Source organism: Ambystoma mexicanum, chromosome 1p, assembly GCF_040938575.1.
Source record: "Ambystoma mexicanum isolate Mex_15411 chromosome 1p, UKY_AmexF1_1, whole genome shotgun sequence".
NCBI classification, from domain to species: Eukaryota; Metazoa; Chordata; class Amphibia; order Caudata; family Ambystomatidae; genus Ambystoma; species Ambystoma mexicanum.
The window spans coordinates 1225462729-1225476981 of NC_090921.1; positions in this window are offsets into that span (position 1 = coordinate 1225462729).

Here is a 14253-nt window from a genome sequence, read left to right on the forward strand (position 1 = left end):
GCTGCTGCTAAGGTGGCAGAGGTAAAGGTTGCCCCCGTTTTAGATTTGGAGATGGGGGGCCTAAAAACCCACCTGCGCAAAATCAGAGCAATCCCAAGCCCAGAAGGCCCTCGGGCCAGTCACAGAAAGGGAGCCAAGGAGGTAGTCCCACAAATGGGATCCCTCACTCCCCTGACTACATAAGTCCCCGCTACAAGGGGACCCGAACCATCCTGGGTTATGTATGGACCCCTCCAGCCCAAGGGGGGGATCCAATCAGGCACCAGATAACCCAGGGAACTTCCCTCCTCACTTCCCCCAGAAGGGCAGAAATTCCCCAAATCCTGGACAGAACCTTTTCCCCAGGTACCCACAAAACTTTCCACCCCAGAACAATCTATCTTTCTGTCCCCACTTTCCTGATCCTGAGCCCAGACAATCCAATCCGGGAGAGGGGAGGCCAAGGGTGAAGGGGTACCCAAATTTTCCAAACCCGGGGTATTATCAGAGAAGGGATAGCTACCCTTCCCGGGATCAGCCCGGGGGAGAAATGAGAACCCCTTACCAGCCTGAGTGGTGTCACAGCTAGAGCGCCAGGTCAAAAACATGGCACAGGATCTGGGTCGCATGCTGAGAGCTCAACAGAACCCTCAGATGAGCATGCCGGCGGAGAATGCCCCAAACTCCGGACCTGATGCTCCAGAGCAATGACGGTGGCAGAACCTCGACAACCCACCGGTTTCCAGGGAGGAGGCACAAGGGGAAGGGGGGTGTAAAGCCTTGGAGGAATATTCCTTCCCCACTTGTAGAAAGCCCCTGGAAACCCAGGAACCGGAACCAAAATCTCCTGCCCCTGAAAGTCTTCCATCCAAGGAGCAGAGAGGGGGTAGGAGAAACAAAGAACCCAAACAGACCCATTTTGAGGAGGAGGTACAAATCTTACAATTTGAAGGAGAGGGGTCCTCAGAGGATCCTGGGAAAAGGATCTTCTCCTTCAGAGATGAGGGAACTCCTCCCAGAGAGAAATGGGTCCCAAAGGATTCATATGCAGACTGGGTAGATGTGGGGACTGAGCTAGCGTCGTCCATCATCCACCCCCAGAAACAACAGCATGAAAATATCCCCTGGTTCAAACCCATCATGGTGACTGCCTCCAAAAAGGGGGGGTGGCCCAGAACTGGAACCAGGGGAACCCAAAACTTCTCCGATATCTAGTTGCCACATTTTCTTTGCAGATTCCCAAGACTCCCCACAGAATTCTGCCCAAATCACCTACTTATCAGTGTCCAAAACTAGAAAACTAACCCACCAGTTGTCCAAAAATTTACATTATCTGTGCCCCCTTGCGGAAAAGGAGGGAGGATTCTATGCTCCAGTACAAATACTGGGGCACAGTACAATTTTGGCACTGGTGGACTCTGGATCCCAAGCTACCCTTGTGAAAACAAAATCAAAATATCAAGGCTGAGTACCCCAAAAGGAAATACACCGAACACGGGTTACAAAGGAAAATACAAAGTATCAGTAACTGAGTGCCTTGATATCACAATCAAAAATTCTCCTAAGAAAATTTGGGAAGTTCACATTGAAACATATTGTGTCTTTTTATAAGTCCAAGGTAATACCAATTGTTTTATATGGAGTTGAGGCCTTGGTGCCACAAAATCGCAAGTTTTAGGACAGTTTAGAAGCTAGATATTGGAAAGCTGTCCTATCACTTCGGCCTGGAACACCATTGGCAATATTACGATTCAAATTGGGATTGGTGTCTCTGTATGCTCACGCGCTATGGAAGCAGTGTGCCCTTTTATGAAAAACGCTGGATGGGTTAGAGAAGCCTATCTTCTTGAATGTATTGGCCCAAAATCTATTAACAGCAAAAATGGTATATCAACGAAATGGAGAAATCACACTCTAAATGCGGCATCTGATGCCTCGGTACCGATTGAGCTTCTTCTGACCAATCCTGATCGTGCAAAAAATAAAATCTATCAAGCCGACTGGATTAATAACATTGAACTTTGTACAAAACTCAAAGACTTCAATTCTGATGCATTTGTTATCAAAAGATATGGAGTTATATCTGAGTATCTGTTGAAATTCCCGTCACATGCATGTCGACAGAAATATTTAAGATTTAGATTAAATCAGTATGAAACAAGTGAGATCTTGTTTAGAAGGAAAGTTATATCAAAGGAACAGAATTTCTGTCGACATTGTCAAATTAAGGATCAAAGAGAAACGCTACAACATCTTATAATTGAGTGCACTGCATTACATGATATGAGAGTGAAATGTTTTGGGGAAAAATTGTGTGTTCATAGTAACATAGATCACACACAAATATGGAATCTCCTATTCTCTAATCCAAGAATAACTGTACAGATCACAATTGTGCAATTTTTAAATTTAATTGTTCCTGAAACTAAAACTTGATAAATGTGAAGAGTGACCAACATGTGAAATGTAAGTTGCGAGAAACTATGTATGTGTATTTGTTGTCTTAATTCTGTACAATTAGGTCTAAGCCATTTGTAAGTATAGATGTCTCATCATGTTTTATGAAAATGAATGTAATATTTGAAAAGTTGGTTTACCAGCTATAACAAATAAAAAATAAAAAAACATATAAAGTACTTTATTTTATACTGAATCCAGTTACAAAAACAGAGCAAAATCAGATAGCTGTCGGCCCTCAGTACAACACAACAAACTCCAGTGTGGTTCAGTGTGTTCAGTGAGAGACCCTGTACATTAGAATGCATTGGCTTTTTATACACTTTGTGGGCACGATATCCAGCCCCACTTCGGGTTAATATTCCACTTAATACATCACCGATCTAGGGTTCATGTCAAGTCTTGAACAACCGCATATAACTGGTTCGCTTTTAATACATGTATCAAAAAGCCTATACAGCAACTGTGTATTCTAGGATTTTCCATGCAGGCCTTCTCAAACATTAATACAATGTTGTTAAGCAAGTGTTCTACGTTCAGTATTTGAATACATTGTTTCAACATATTCTTGTGGTTTAGTTTAATTGCACGAGTAATCCTTTTACACACAGGTCAATGAAGGACAAGGTCTCAGTTCACGACCTCAACAAGTGGCCTGCAGGCAAGTTACATATTAGCTATGTACAGAGGTCAAGACGGCCATGTTGTATTTTGGAATGGCATCGTCCACCATTTTAACTCACATGGTGACTTTTACAAAGCAAATCCTAAAATGGCGGATTGGCCTAAAATGGCGGTTTACATTGATTCAAGGTCAGGACCTTGCAACACGTATTCTTTCGCAAGCGACTTTCGAGCAGCTTGGCGTAGACCAATATACATATATTTATTGCAATAGGAGGCACGATATAATTTCTCTTTTGACAAACCCTCCTTTTGTCCTATGCCAAGTGCTAAAACTACTTTGGATCTCCTTGCAAATAACTCCATGCATCATCATCCATGCACCCTGAATCACTGTCAGAAATATCTATTGCCATTAGGTCATTTGCTAACATTTCTTTCACACATATTCTTTTGAAGTTTTGTCTGGGGCATACACTTTATGTCCTATCGAACCTATCGCTTGTGCGCAACATCCCCCTAGCATCGAACACATACCAGGTAGACACTGAATACAGCAACAAAGAAACAACACGATTCCAAAAATAATTAGCAAGACCGAAAGCACCTTCCAACCGCAAGATCACAAGAAGTCCCAGAACCAAATGCTTAGATCCCAGTTTCCCTCGGGAACATGCACTTCGGAACTAAGGACGTACAGATTCTGTATTGCCTTGAAGATAGTTGGAGAGGAATCTGGTGCGAAAACACAGCAAGTGGACCCCACTAATTTACACACTCCACCACGCTCAGCCAGAATGACATCTAATGCCATCCAGTTTTGAAGTGCTACTAGTCTTATCGCCTTCTGTTCTAAGGACATATTATAGAGTATGTCCGTGGTCCGGTTGATGGTTCTCTCCAGTACTCTCGCTAGCTTTCTAATGTCTTCCGAATTCACTATCTGCCCCCAAAAGGGCACAACTGATTTAGCTATATCTCCCAAGATTTGTGCTGGTGTGTCACCATTCTCGTCCCGCCGTGGACGAGCCTTTGAAACTTCACTTGTACTAGCTATAAACACCCCAGGTAACAGGATCCCTAAATAACAGGTTTCCTGCCAATCCCTGGGCAACTATGAGAATGCTACATTACCACAGACAAAGTAGACAGGTTCGCCTACATACAAAGGTCTGTTTTCCCCAGTCAAATTTGCAACGTTGGCACAACCTAGAAAATCTCCCATTGACTGAGTTCCATTCCTTTTTATGCAAAAAGAAACTGAATCAGGGCTATGATTAACAGTGTAAGAAGGAGGCATGGCATCCTTATTGCCTATTGGAGCCATTTTAAAGGAAATCAAAGATTGGAAAGGACGAGACAGTTTATCAGAAGGCCTAATCGAAGCAACATTCGGTTTACTCCTGTTTGCCAAAAGCGAGTATCCCAGGGGAGTTAAAACATGTTTCTCAAAACTATTCAAATCGGTGCCATCAAAGTTCCCTGAGATGCTATCATTCCACCGGCCAAAGAAAAATGTTCTAAGAGAAGCATAGCAAGCAGTTGTCAAAGGTAAAGGATTAACATACCAACCTAGCCCCTTATCCCTGTGTTGCGGTAAATGTGAGCAAACCCGACAGATAGACTTATTAAAAATGGCATGCGTAGCATTCATGATAAGCAGTAGAGTGTTATTTTGGTACCTTTGTCTATGCTGAGAATCCCTAGGGGATAGAGTATGCAAATGTACAAAGGGAGTAGGAACAATAGGTGTACTTTCAGTAGGTAAGAAAAGTTCTAAAGAATGAGTTTCCTCAAGGTACCACAATCCTAAGGCAGCGAATATTAAAAACGCAAATATCATTATAAAAATACAGCAATACATTTTCGGGGCCCAGGCATTTTGTCCATTGTCCCGGTTGGTCACCCCCTTATTTACAAGTCCCATACGAGCGGTAACGGTAGCAGGCATTGTAGTCTTCAAACGGATACCCCAATGTTCGTTGCTGGCGACCTCCCGGTCGAGCGACTTCTTAGTCCTTCCACAACCCTAGCCAACAGAATCCCCTTTCTCAAATTTGGGCAAAAACAAGCCCTCGATGATCCTTTTCTTCTTCAAATGCACAGCCGAACCGTGCCATAAGTCTATCAGATGCACAGAAAAACCGTGCCGTAAGTCTATTTTCTTGGATGCTGATTGTACCTTACTTTTCCCGGTACTGATTGATCCAGAAACAAAATGTCATCACTTCCTGCTGGAAGCAACGTGTCGGAAGCAAGTGAAGATGGCGAATTTGAAATAGCAGTTTCCGGATGCAAAACTTTTGGAGAGTGTGGAGACAAAATGGCAGCTTCCCCAAGCCTGACGGGCTCAGAGAGATTCTCCGACACACTCTCAGTGTTACTTAATGCTTTGGGATCATTGTTTGTAGTATCAGCGAGGGGTTCTGTTTCTTCTGTAACGTGTGACAAAGGTGAGGAAGTTTCTTGACCTGGTACGCGTGGATCCAGTTCTTTCTCCCAGCGACCCGCAGCGCTGTCTGGGTGACCAACAGGACTTGGAACGGCCCATGCCAGCGAGGGGCGAAGCAAGAGGAGCGCTCAAACATTTTGATGAGCACCCAGCTTCCAGGCCGTATGCTGTGGCCCGGGCCCTCGTATCGCACAGGTAAAGCTTCTCGTACCTGGTGATAAATCAAATACAGGTTTTTAGTCAACTGGCTACAATAATCTGAAAGTAATACATTTTCAACATTTCTCAATGAATTGCATTTAGGAAGGTTCCAAATGTTGGCAGGTCTCCCCATTACCACCGCAAATGGACAAAGCCCAGTCTTATTTTGAGGGGTTGTATGCATGGATAACAACACGATCGGTAAGGCGTCCGGCCATTTTAGTTTGGTGCCGGCTCACGTCTTAGCGAGCTTGTTCTTAATGATACCGTTGTGTCTTTCTACTAGTCCGGCGCTCTGAGCATGTCTGGCCGAATGGAACCGTTTGTCAATTCGTAATGCCGTACATATATGCAGAATTACAGCAGTGACAAAATGCGGACCATTGTCCGACCAAATAACTCTTGGTAGCCCGAACCGCGGAAAGTATTCCCTTAACATTATTTTTGCAGTAGTCATAGCTGTAGCATCTTTAACAGGGAAAGCCTCAACCCATTTACTAAAAGCGCAGATAACCACCAGCACATATTTTTTGTTATCACATTGTTCCATTTCAATAAAGTCAAAGTGGATCACTTCGAAGGGGACAGAGGGTGGCTCAAAACTTCCCCTTGGAGTTACTGTCCCCTTTCCCACATTGTGTTGTAGGCAAATCATGCAATCCTGGACGTAGCGCTGGGCAATTTTCAAAATCTTGTAATTTACCCAAACTTTCTCTTACATTTTTGTCATCTTCTGGGCACATACATGCGTAGGACCATGGGCCATGATGACCATCATAATTACATACGCGTCAGGGAGTAGCCATTTCCCTTCCACTACATCCACCCAACAACCGTCTTCATCAAGTTTCCCCAAGCCTTCAGCCCACCTTTTGGATTCTTCTAACGTGGCATCAGCTTGGATATCCCGTACAGACCCAACACCCTCATCCATTGCATAAGCATTTACAGTCACCCTTGAAACATACATCTCCGTAAGGAGATCGGTAGCAGTTTGTCTAGCTATCTGATCAGCAAAAGCATTCCCTTTCCCCATATTATCTGTAATCTTTCGATGTGCTGTACAATTCATAACTGATAACTGAGTAGGGAGCGCAAGTGCTGAGAGTAGTTGAACTATCAGGGAGCCATGTTGGATTCTGGTGCCATGTGAAGTTAAGAACCCTCTCAATGACCAAAGTCTCCCAAAGTTGTGAACCACCCAAAAGGCATACTGACTATCAGTATATATATTTACTGCAAGCCCTTCGGAAAGTTCACAAGCTCGGGTCAATGCTATAATCTCTGCGGCCTGCGCAGAATTATGCGTAATTCTCTTAGTTTCCACAACCGTGCTTAATGTAGTGATCGCATAAGCAGCTGTGGATGTACCATCCGGAAGTTTGAAGCAGGAGCCATCACAAAACAGCTCTCCTTATGGATTATCCAAAGGAGTATCTTTCAAATCAATTCTACCCTTTGTCTCTTGTTCGGTCGTATACAAACAATCATGTGGCACTTCATGGCCGCAAGTAGTATCTTGCGGGAAAGGTAGGAGTTCAGCCGGATTAAGAACACAACACCTCTTGATTTGAATGTGAGGAGCAAAGAAGATGAATTCATATCTTGTCAACCGTGCAGAAGTGAGGTGTTGCATTTGAGTTCGGTTCAGTAGAACATCTACAGAGTGAGGCACCATCAGGGTTAGATCATGGCCTAGGACCATTCCCTCACTCTGTTTTACAGACGCAGCAGCAGCAGCGACAGCTCGCAAACATCTTGGCAAAGCGCATGCTACAGGATCAAGGGCAGAGGAAAAGTAACCGCACGGCCTATTCTTCCCTCCATGTTCCTGCGTTAATACAGCCAAAGCACATCCATCACATTCATGCACAAACAACACACAGGCCTTTTCATAGTTTGGTGTGCCCAAAACTGGTGCAGAGCATAATGCAGTCTTAAGCAAGTCAAACGATTGCTGGTGTTCCACATTCCATGGCAATGGCGAAGAAATGCCCTTCTTCGTCAAAGCCAACATCGGTGTGATCACTAGTGAAAAATGTGGCATCCACAACCTACAGTAAGAAGCCATACCTATCAAGGCTCTAACTTCCTTCTGTGTATTTGGGACAGACATGCCAGAAATGTGTTTTATTCTTTCAGTTGTCAATATTCTTCCCTCCTTTGACAGGAGATAGCCTAAATAGGCGACCTCCTGACAACAATATTGACATTTTTTAAGCAAAGCTTTGTGACCATGCTTAGCTAGATGGATAAGCAATAACATAGTGCCCTCCTTACAGGCACTCTCAGAGTCAGCAGCTAAAAGCAAGTCATCAATGTACTGAAGCAAAGTACAGGTAGAGGGAAATTCAAGGGTATCAAGTTGTTCTTTCAAAGCCCTACTATAAATGCTAGGACTCTCTGTGTACCCTTGAGGTGCATGAGTAAATGTGAACGAGCGCCCCCCTAAGGTGAACGTGAACAAATATCTACTATCCTTGTGTATAGGAATACTAAAGAAAGCATTCTTTAGATCCACCACACGAAAGTAAGTAGCTGTAGCTGGAATCATGGTTAGAATTGTCGTTACATTAGGCACAATTGGAAATTGTGGAGCCACGACTTTATTAGTGGCACGTAAATCAATTATGAAACGGAATGGAATTGCATCATCGCCTTTCTTGTACACGGGTAAAATCGGACTATTACACAAACTTCCTGAAATTTCTTCAATCACCCCGCAATGCACAAAATCGGAAACAATGCATTTCAAAGCTCACTCGCCCTCAACTGAAATCTTATACTGGGGAATGCGTGGCAGCTCAATTCCATAGTTCAAAACTATTTTAACAGGTTCAATCTGTAAAACACTGACATCATTGTCGTCAACAGCCCATAAGCTCTCTGGTACATTAATGAATTCTGGTGTCAAAGGTCTAGTCAAGAATTGCGAGACAGAAGATTGCTGTGGTGAAATCGTCAAGCGAACTCCATCAGAAGAACAATAAATCACTGCATTTCATTCTTTTAACAGATTCAACCCAAGCAAGTTCTCTTCACAATTTGAAGTCAACAGAAATGGACAGTGGTCCGTAAAGGGACCCAAAGAAATAGGTACCGGCAAAGAAACCGAACAAACAACTGGTGTGCCAGAAAACCCTACAGAAACGTTGGTTTGCCCTGACAGTGGAATGTTTGGAACACGTGAATGATCAATGGAACACTTCTGTGCTCCAGTGTCTATCAAAAACTGATGTTTCTTATTTCCCACCATCATTTCAACGTAGGGACCTTTCTGATTGACGGGAATAGGTGTAGGTTCCAAACCCTGCTTCGGGCAATCCTAAGGAAACAGAATGCCATCAAAAGGAAGCTCTTCAGAGAAATATGCAGCGGTGGGATGATCAAATATGTTTCTGGTGTCCACACTCAAAATCTGATTATCCTGCGAGAAAGGTTGGTGAGGATTCTGTGTAAACTGACCTCTACCAGGGCCCCCTACACCCAGGCGACCTCTTGATCGTCTACCCATAGTTCCGAATGTATTATTTGACCTTTGTTGAAGGACGGGGCATTGTGCTCGCCAATGACCCTCTTGACGACAATAAGCGAACTGGTTAATGTTCACAGGGCCCAAGGACACATTCCCTTGCGGGACATACTGACCTCTAATCTGAGAACTACCCCCTCTGGGGCCTCTAACAATTTTCTGCAATAGCACTTTAGTTTCAAATCGCCTTTTCGTTTTTCAACCCTATCTTTTTCATTATTGACACGGTTCTCGTAGTACTGAGCCATGTGCAGTACTTCTGATTGCGATTTCGCCTGCCAAGCGATCTCAGAAGACATAATTTGTGACTGGATATCAGGCAGCAATCCACGCACAAATTTGTCCACTAACAACCTTTTCCCAGACTCTGTGCCTAGGTCTTGTCCACTGAAATCCGAGAATACCTGTTTGAACCAATTAAAGAACTCGGTAGCACCCTCAGACTTTCCTTGGACATAGGCCGTAAGTTTGTCCCATATAATTCTTTTCTCTGGAATTATAGTTTTTAATTTTGCAATAATTCTATCAGGCAAAGTTAGCATCACCTGAGGCGGTCTTTCACCAGCTGGCCTTTCTCCATCGAGTCTAGTTATATTCACCCATGTATCTCCCAACCCTGGTACGTCGTCAATAGTTCTAAATTGTTTCCACAAATCTACGAGCAGGAGTACAGGGAATAAAAAATCAATATCGCCTAAGATGAATACTGACGATTGCAAGACGGACTCTATTTCTTTATAGATTCCTGTCGGATTTTTCCTAATATCAGGAATGGATTACCTAATAGTATTCACTTCCAGTCTTGAGAATGGGACGTGAACGAACTGTGATACATAATGTGCAGGAATGTTCACAGCAACTATACCCTGTGCAGCATCGGCCGCAACCTCAACCTTTGGGCATAATGTCGGAAGAACCTCTCTCATAGGCAACTGAGAAGTAGGTTACTCCGAACGCTTACTAAGCAACTGAGCTAAATCGAGCACTAAAGCAGTCGAAGAAGTGTCAAGTGAAAAAGCTCTCTTGTAAATACTCTATAACTCTGTGGGACAAATAATCTTTCTTTTTACACAATCATCCTGTAGGTACTCTATCATTACCTGTATCACTTTCCTCTGCATTTCTGGTGTATACTGACTATATGTGTCATATACTTCAACTGGAGTTATCGACATATCCGAAATCCATCTAAGTGCGTCCTTCGTACAAATTCGTGCTTCCTCAGATATCGATTTACGACAAGGAAGGAACCGTTTCTGTACATACATACTTTCCTCCTCGTCATCCTCATTCTGTAACTATTCTAACTCCTTTCTATACCCAAATAACCTCTCTACATGCTCATTTACCTTCTCCACAGTGTCTCTAGAAAACGCTAAAGTATTTAGATTCCTTAACCCTTGCGGGAGATCTGCATTATTTGCTTTTCCCCACATTACACATAACTGAATCCCTAAACCTTCAATAAAAACATTTTTTCTCAGGAAAATTATCCATATTACAAAGTGTGGCAAAAACACTAGCTTGATCATCCTTCTCCATACAATGCTTAGCCCATGCAATTAACTCACGTTTCTTCTCCGGTGGTACAGTATTGCGAGTGACAACCTTTGACCCTGCACCTCGATCGATTACAAGCGGCACAGGACCACTTGGAAGAGAGGGAGCAGGCAAATTCAATGGAGGTACTGTAACTGGTGCGATAAGAAGAGGTGGAGGAGCTGGAGGAAGGGGAACATTAGGAGGAGCAGGAACAACGGGAACAACAGAAGGTAGAGTATGAATAACAGGAGGAAGAGGCAAAGCAGCAGGAAGAGGAACATACAGAGGTGGCACAGAGGCACCAGGCCTTCGTTCATTTAACAATTTATCTATAAATTCATCGGAAGCATGGAGGTCTTTGGACGGATATATTTTTTGAATTCCATGTTTCTAGTCGATTCAGAATGTTTATCTTGGTCACACAATAATGCTTTCTCGGCGTTCGCCTTATGACGACACGCATGCTTCTCTCTACTTTTAAGTTGTTGCAACGCTTCTTTTTTCCAATTCTGCAAAACATCAAATGCTGCAGGTCTAGCCTTTTTCTTTAATATAATTGACTCTAAATTCTCAATACGAGGGATTTCAAAAATACCATTGATTGGCCACTGAAGTTCGGAGGCAGGTCTGGTTTGTCTGTGCCAAATATCATTAAATACTATACTTCCAATACCATGCTTACAGTACATAGTACATGCTGCAAAATTCCAAAGATTGTCTATCGCTGCAGAACAACGCCCTGAAGCAGGTACACTATTTCCCAGGCATGTCAAATTATTGGTGTTACCTGGTCAATTATTGTGTCTGCAGATACAATGTGCCAAATTAAAATTTTCAGGGTTGAATTAAGAGTCGGGTCACGACTCACCTGAACAAACCTAAGGAGCTCCGACGGATTTCAAAGAATCTTACCTAACTAATCTTACCTCGTGTATGGTGATTTTGGCAAATCTGCCTACCACGATAAGTGGACCCTCGTCAAGATGCCGTCTCAGACCACAAGCTAATCGTCCAGGGATCGGGTCGTGCAGCACTGCTGAGGTGTCGCGTCTCGTTCAGTGGGGCCCCTTTTTGTCACACCGTCCGATCCCGGTCCGATAGCGTGTGTCAACCTTCAACAATCCGGCATCAATCTTGAGGGTCCCTATTCGGGCGCCAACTGTGAAAACAAAATCAAAATATCGAGGATGAGTACCCCGAAAGGAAATACACCGAACACGGGTTACAAAGGAACATACAAGTACTTTATTTTATACTGAATCCAGTTACAAAAACAGAGCAAAATCAGATAGCTATCGTCCCACAGTACAACACAACGAACTCCTGTGTGGTTCAGTGTGTTCAGTGAGAGACCCTGTACTTTAGAATGCATTGGCTTTTCATACACTTTGTGGGCACGATGTCCAGCCCCACTTCGGGTTAATATTCCACTTAATACATCACCGATCTAGGGTTCATGCCAAGTCTTAAACAAGCGCATCTAACTGGTTCGCTTTTAATACATGTATCAACAAGCCTATACAGCAACTGTGTATTCTAGGATTTTCCATGCAGGCCTTCTCAAACATTAATACAATGTAGTTAAACAAGTGTTCTACGTTCAGTATTTGAATACATTGTTTCAACATATGCTTGTGGTTTAGTTTCATTGCACGAGTAATCCATTTACACACAGGTCAACGAAGGACAAGGTCTCAGTTCACAACCTGAACAAGTGGCCTGCAGGCAAGTTACATATTAGCTATGTACAGAGGTCAAGACGGCCATGTTGTATTTTGGAATGGCATCGTCCACCATTTTAACTCACAGTGTGACTTTTGCAAAGTGAATCCTAAAATGGTGGATTGTCCTAAAATGGCAGCTTACATTGATTTAAGGTCAGGACCTTGCAACACGGATTCTTTCACAAGCAACTTTCGAGGAGCTTGGCGTAGGCCAATATACATATATTTATTGCAATAGGAGGCACGATATAATTTCTCTTTTGACACCCTTCTGTCCAAAAAGGCCTTTGATAATTTGAATTCAGGAAGGGGGGAGAATTACCAAATTCCTCTCACCCTTCCTCCTGGACAAATTCAGAACTTTGACGGGAAGGAAATTCCTCTTGAGGGGACTGCGGATTTGGACATTAAAAGTGGGCGACACAAGGTTGAAGCACCCGTTCGTAGTTGTGACTCCAGAGGGCACCCCTTGTTTACTACGGAATGACCTCCTGCGAAGGTTGTCACCCCTAATAGATTACGTAAACAAGGTCCTCTGTACCCAGACCAACCGACCAATAAAATTAAAACAGAGTGTCAACCATGTTAGTTTAAACGGCACCTGCCACATGGTTGAACAAAAACCTGACCAAGTAGAATTTCACTTCCAGAACAACCAAATCCCAGATGTGACAGTAATAGCAGTAGGACAACAAACTGGTGATGGGGGGGTCCTCTCGATTTCTGAAAATAAACCTTCCTTCCAGTTTAAGGTGGCATTCCACACTGGAAGGAAACACTCTGAAATTCTTTACCAATCCACAATCAGACATTTCCACTCCTATAGTCCAGAAAGATGAGAAATCAGCTCAGATCCTGGCTGATGTTCAGCAAATTGGAGAGCAGTTGTTCATCCCAGTTCAGTTAAATGAAGGGAAGGACTCTGTTCTCACCCGAGTTTGTGTGAACAACGGTACGAGCTTCATCAGCGAAGCCATGTTCCGCCAACTCCCAAAAGATCCAGCCATTCCCACATTTAGACTCATAGACAAATGGGAAATGGATCTGGAAACACCAATTCCAAACATCTCCTGCCAAGCAGGTGTATGCTCAAAACCTGCATAGGCAACAAGAGCATAGTCCATAATTGTTGGGTCGTGCGAGACGTCACTGCCGCCTTTTACTTAGGCAGTGACATTCTCAATCGCTATGCCATTAGTTTGGACCTAATAAACTTCAAAGCTTGGTCCCGATTAGCGGATAATCCCATGGGCTTTGATGACCCAGAGAAAGCATTTAGGTCAGCTCAACTGCTGCCTTATGCAGTTGAAATTCAGGTTGGAGAGGAAGTCACCATCCCAGAAAGGACCTGACAATTCTCCCTGGAAGTGAAAGTTAAAAGAGGACAGGAATTTAAAAACCCTGATGCCTATATTCATCTAAATGCTTCTCTCCAAAAGCAAGGGTTGTGGGTAAACCCAACACCACTAGTCAACATAGAACATAACACCATTCCAATAGAGGTGGATAACAGTGACTTAAAGAGCATCACTCTAGCCACAGGCACCATTATTGGAATGGCGGTTGACATTTTTCCATAGGTTTAGGCAATGAACTGTCAGGACCAATCCCCAAGGACTGTTTTGACAATGACAGTGATGACAACACAACACCAGACAGGATCTTTACCCGTCAAGGGGGGAACTTCCTGGTGTACACTTCCTGCCCTTATGGTAAGGAAGATGTGACCTGTGACTTCAGAA